This window comes from Haliaeetus albicilla, chromosome 21 (genome assembly GCF_947461875.1).
Source record: "Haliaeetus albicilla chromosome 21, bHalAlb1.1, whole genome shotgun sequence".
NCBI lineage: Eukaryota > Metazoa > Chordata > Aves > Accipitriformes > Accipitridae > Haliaeetus > Haliaeetus albicilla.
In genome coordinates, this window is record NC_091503.1 from 15918736 (window position 1) to 15925440 (window position 6705).

Here is a 6705-nt window from a genome sequence, read left to right on the forward strand (position 1 = left end):
GCACATGGGATTAGGATCTTGGGTTGGACAGTGCAGAGACCTGTTTGGGAGACTCAAAGTGTAGGGGAAGGACCAGGAATAGGGTTGAGTTCTGATTTGGAAAGGTATGGGCAGGAATCAGAGCCACAGGAGGGTCCTGGAGCTGAGCACCGGCTTACGAAGGATGGTAGCGAGCATTGGGCTGCATGCCTCATCTTTGAGAGGTTCAGCATGTACAGCTAGGGCAGCTGTGGCTCACAGCTGGCCACACAGGAGCTCTGACACATGGCCTCCATCCCACACACCCACATGCTGCAGCTCAAATTCCTGAGCAGCAACAGCATCCCTGCTGCACAGATGAACAATGCCACAGAGCAGCCAACTGCTAGCGGCAAGGGATAGTCCCTTGCTTCCCTCCCATGCAGTGAAATTCTCACCTGCCATCCCAGCAAAGGTGAGCAAGTCTTTGAGGCCTGACTCGCATTTAGGGAGGCTTACCACTGCTGAACATGAACCAGCAAGTGCCACAAAATGGGATAGAGCATGTTTAACATGCTGCGGTTTCAGCCCATTTCTATTACGCCCTGATTTGGAAAAAAAAAAAGAACAGAAAAAAGGCCAGGGTGGTGGTTCACAGCTTTGGCCATCACTCCCCAGATCAGGGTTCAACTCTAAAGTGCTGATGCTGTTTTGGAAGCCATTCATCCAAGTCACCACCATTGCTGTGTTTTAGGACTTCATAACTAATACAAGAGTATCACAACACAGACACAAGCTCATTTTTTTCCTCCTCATGTCAGTAGCTCTTTAGATCCACCTCTCCCCACAATTCCCATAAGATATCAGAAGACCCATACCTTGAGGAGAAGCTAGCAAAACTGCATTCAGCAGCAGCACTCACACAAGAGTCCACTTGCTCAGGTACGTTCCACCGCAACCACACAACAAAAGCATGACTAAAACCCAAATTCCTGACACCAAGCTTCTTGGCCTGTTATCTGATTAAAGACTCACCAGATGAAAAACAAAACCAGGGCTAGTTTAAGCACTTCTACTTGAAATCGATCCCATAATAACCAAGATGCTCTTAGCCAAATTCACCAGGCTCCTCATACCCTGGGGCAGCCCAGGAGGGGCCCCAGGCCCATGGCAGCAAACAAGCCAGCCTTTGCCTCCACACAGCACAGGGGCTCCCCTAGAGCATCTGTAGCAGAAGCTGCTGCAGGAGGTCTCAGGTGCCCAAAGTGGGAATTTAATCCCTAAAGCAGACTTCTGGCCCTTGAGACCTTCCATCATTGACCCTGCACTGCCCAGCTCACAGACATTGCACAGCCTCACTCCCAGCACCAGCTGAACAACACCTGGCTTCCTATCACAAAAATTGCTTGCCCTTTTTCTCTTGGAATTAAGCTGAAGAACCAAGACCAAATCTTAAGCCCACACTCCAAGGCTTAAACTGGAGGTTTCTCCATAGCAGAAGAAAGGTATGTTTGCCATACCACAGAGCCACGGAGCTTCATTCATTGTCTAAAAATCATTCAGGGCTTAGCAGCTCAAGGCCTCAGCTTCTCTCTAAATTAAAAAGGGCTCTGCCCCTTCAGCTTAAGAAATGCCTCAGTTTCTTCCTTGAATTCCTATTTCTAATCAGACACCATTGTGTATGGTCAAACATCTTCATTGATCCCAGCACAGCTAATGAATCCCTTGCTGTCCCAGGTGGTCTGTGGTGTATTCACACTATCACACCAGATTTCAACTACATTTGGCAGCTACTGCAGTTTTCTTTCTAAAATAGCCTCAAAAAGCTTAGTAAGGGCACTGTAGCAACACCAGGCTCCGAACGTTGCTCAGCTGTGCAAGGGTGAGAGCAATATCTTCCAGGTATTTGCAGCCTGAGCAAGGAGGCAGTTGGGTTTTGCCAAAACAAGGATCTGCACATTTCCAGCCAGCTCTCCTTGAAGTCAGGGGGATGAGGCACAAGTGAACCCCACAGCCAGAGTCTGGGCTCTCAGCCCCCCTTGCTGGCAAGATTGCCTGAATTGGAAGTGTCTTTATGTTGTTACTTCTGTTACATTGAAAGATGCTACTCTTTCCATTGTTTAAATTTCTCATACACCATCTTCTACACTCTCCAGTGTAGCCCTAAAATAATCACATTGGCTCTGTTTTATTCTTTTGATAGTGCTCTGCAGCATGAGAAAGGGGAGCAAGGGCAACAGGACATCTAAAGGGTGTTATTCTATCAAAAAATCAAGGGGTTTTTGTCCCAGAGCATGCTGGGAAGGTAAAGCACAAAGCTATCTTTACCCTCAGCTCTCATGCAATGGACTATGATGAAGAATCTGCCTAGAATATAGACCCCAGTCTCTTCAGCGGATTACTCTGAACTAACCTTCCCAGGACTGACAAATGCTTCAGTGAGACAGATGGGATAGGAGTGTGGTCCCAAGGAGCTCCCACAGGGCTCAGGCAAACACAATTATCAGTGTGCTACAAATACACTCAATCAGTTGAAGCTGAGATAAAACAGCTACTACAATGTTTCTACCAAGTCAGGCACAGCCTAGTCAGAGACTTCTGTATCTCAGCAGGCAAAGTCCAACACTGCCAGACATGAACAGATCTCCCACCACTCCTTTACAACAGCACAGCCCTAGATCAGCACAGAGGTCCACCCACAAATCTAGCTCTTGCCCACCCAGCCTCACCCGGCTTACGTGGCTGTACGCTGCCAAGACCCTCATTTCTGTGCAGCAGTAGAATGGGGCTCGTCTGGAGGGCAGCTCTCAGGCTAATGGGGCACATGCCACGGTGTTCAACCAGCCTAGAACAGGGAAGCCTTCCTGGACCTCGCGTGGTGGATGCGGTACCTTCCTCACACAGCACAAGAGAGCTGGCTGCGGCAGATATGAAGACAGAAAGTCACCGCTGGTCCCCTGGGACAGCGAGGGGAAACTCTTGCTTGGATTGCTCTGCCAGCCTTCCAGATTACTCCAGTTTCCCCTCAATACCCACACCTCCAGGGAGGGCCCCAACATTAAGTGCTCTGGCCTAGCTCTGGCTAGATAATGAGGAGCCATTTAAAAATAAGAATTGTAAAAAAATGTATTATGAAGCAATCCTCTGCAAATTACACCCACAGGGTTAACTTCCCACTGTTTGCTGTCTTCCCTTGCTGCTCAGCCTGGCCTCTCCTTCCAGGCAGGGACACTTTGTGGCTCTTCAGCACTGCCCTGACCCGGTGAGGAGAGCCACGGTATTAGCAGGTACATTCAAGCCCAGCTCCCCACTTCCCTCCCTACTGTAAACACATTAGGAGCTGAATCTGAACTCAAGCACACTGGTGTCCGCAACAATCTCCCCAAGAGAGTACAAAAAAAATACAGAAGGGACAAAAATGGTGAGAAAAGAAACCGTAGAAAGAAAGTCAGAAATAAAGCTGCCTTTGTTCTGCTCTTAACATATGAAGTGAGATGCAAGATGTTTGCATAGAAAGATCCTGCTCATGAGGCCTTAAAACTTTCTCCTCCCTCTGCCCCTCTCCACAACACTGTGTTCCTCACCCATGTTACCTCCTCCCAGAGGCTCTAAGTATTTCCCCAGCAAGCAAGACTGGGCAAGAACACCACATTAAGCCAGTGAGCCCCCCTGCCAGATACCAACCATGGAGCCTGAAAGGATCAGAAAGGAGCAATTAATTTCAGCCAGGAGACTAATTGCCAAGAAGGATTCAAGCATCTCTAGCTGGGGGAGAAGAAGGGAATGCTAAACAAAGAGATCGGACAGAGAAGAGGCTCCCAAAGGGCCCAGCCTAAGGCCCAATGTGGTTTCTGTCAATGTGGTATTTTGTTGATAAGTGTTGCAAAGCTACTCAGTCTGCCAGGCATGAGCCTTCAAGATGGTAAAGCATTCCCTGTTGGCCCTGTGATAATGCCTGTACTATCTAGTTATACAATAAGCCTTAGGTTGTTTTCCTAAACCAGGCAGTGGCTGGCAAAGCTAAAATAAGCTACTGTTGTCTCATGCTGCAGTAAAGCACCCTCACACATACTTTCTTTCTCCCTACTGATACTTTCCTTCTTCCACTCAGCTGCACAGAGGATACTGATGCCATCAATGCAAGAGCAGGGCACTCCCAGACCAAGCAGGGAACTTAAAAGAGGTTCAAACTCCAACTGCTTTGATCAGGAGAGCGACTCCACCAGCACCAAAATAAATGTTTGCTGATAAGCCTGTGCCCTCTGTTTGCTTGTGTGGCTCCCATTTTATTAGCTTTCCTATGGTAAATTTTACAGCTGGGGTTAGCAGAGTGATAAAATGCACAGATTATCCTTCACCGTTGCCGATTTGCTTGTCCCCAGTTTAACGCAGCTTTACCTTGCAAAAACAGAATACTTTGATCCAGGATGTTCTCTTGCCCCTTGCAAAACTACACCTCCATCTACCACCTGACAAACATCAGTTTGAAAAACAGGCTGCTCCAGGGCAGGAGGAGAGCAAGTCATAATCAGGTTTCCCTACTGAATGCTTTAGATGCTCTTCACTAGAGCACCCAAATCAAAGATCCTCCTCAACCTTTGCACCACTGTGCTGACAGTGATTTACTCCCTCCTCCCTCCCAGCAGTGCTCTGCCTGGGCTCCAGCAGGACCCCTCAAGTGCTGAAACACAAATAACTACAGGATCAGGACCACAGAAAATTATTGGCATCCTATGATTTGATTTCTCACCCCGTCATCACTGAAGCCAAAACTTCAGTGCCTGTGCAGTAGATTTTAATTCAGCCCAAAACACAAGGCCATGACTTTCATCTGTTCTTTCTACTTGATTTATTCAAGTTATGCCCCAGCCATTTCCCATTCTGAAAGCCAAGACAGAAGCCAACAGAAGGAAGGGGCTTTGTTTTGCCTCTATTTTTTCAAGTTCAAACTGCTCAGATTGGAAGCTACACTAATCTGCATCACTTAGCTGGAGACAGCTTTGTTGTATCTAGATACAAATCAAAGCTGAACTAATTTATTAACTGTGGCACAGCAAAGGCTGAAGAAGTTGTCAGTAGCTTTCTAGTCCCCACATGGAGTTCCTATTGCTTTGCAGCAGGCTGAGAAATTACTACTCAGTCTTCACTGTTAAATTTTATGAATGGAAAACAGTTTTGCCCCAGAGCTTGTATTTATTATTCATAGCTTGGTTTGTTCCCTAAGAAACAGGAAAGTAGCATCAAATTCAAGGTCTCCCTGGATGTTAGGAAACTGCAGATCCAGATCAGGAATAACAACACTTTTCCATTGCTAATTCTTTCATCAACATCTCCAAGGGTAAACACACAACAAGAGACATAAGAGTTCAACAATACATCAGTACCTTGTGGATGATGAGCACAAATAAACAAATGGGCCTAGAGCCACTACTACAATGAGCTTCGGTACTGCAATTGCAGAAGGTGGCAAGCAAACAACACTGCAGGATTTTTTCACCTCCAAGTCACTGCTGCTCACTCACATAGTTCTCTCATATAGTAGTGTCTACAATAGCAAACTGCTCCCAGTAGCCAGCAAAAAAGAGCAATGTGGACACAAACCCCAAGTACAGCCAAGGTAAGAAACTCTGACGCAAGTAGACTTCTTGGGTATCTCTGGGTTTAACCACAACAGAGTATTCTGTGGCAAAAAAATAATCCTAGTCCAGCTGTGGCAATCATTCAGGGAAATTTTTCTGTTAGCTCAACTGAAATAACAATCTCTGTGCAGACCTTCACACAACTCATAGCGCCATCAGGATTGAGAGGTATTTTCTCTGCAGATTTTCTGGTTTTTACTTTCCACTTAGGATGAAGCCCCAAACACAAGTGAGACAGAACTAACAGACAAATATCAAAGTTTGAAGAACTTCTGCTCGATGTCAGGAGACGCACCCAGACCAAGCAAAGAACTTTGTCTGGAAAGGGTGGTGGCTAAAGAATGGATTAAATGGAGGAGCCTTCCAGACACAGACTGGGGTTGCACAGCAGAAAGAACTGGTAGGAAGAAGACTCATCATGAGCTATTTCAAGGAAAGTTCAAAACTATTAAGTTGTGCCTTGATGATACAGAGGCTTCAGCAGCAAAATTGGCTGAAGGAATTCCTGGTTGTGTCGACACATTGGACTTGCACTGTAGCTTGCTTTACTTATTTTAGCCTCAGCCAGTTCTCTGGCCTGGCTTATACAACAAGCTGGCTCATACCTTCAGCCCAGCTGAAGGGTTGAGGTCCCAGGATGCAACATTCCTCACATCAAAATTGTTGCTGAGGTTTCTGCATCACCCCACCACAGGCTGAAGTGCTGCTCAGGAGGCACTACCACACTACCAGGTTTTTCCATCACAGCCATTTCAAGACTTTCCTGCCGCTCCTGCTTCCTCAGTAGTAACTACACCCACAGGAAACACCGTAGGATGAGATGAAAGTGAGGAGGCTGGGGAACACTGTGAAATACAGATATAAATCCAAAGAGCTTGCCAGAGTAGTACAACAGAGGGAAGATTAGAAACCTGGTCTGCTGTATTGCATAAGTGATTCTATTTTGTACCATCTAGAGAAAAAAAAACCCAACCTGCTGTTACTGGAGCCTCTGCAAAGATAAATTGTTTACTTAGAGAGGGAAACTGCTGCCTAAAGATCCTGAGCATCTCTAAGTGCTCTTGAGAGTACGTCAAAGCAGCTGATGTGCCTCAGGAAGCGCACCCTG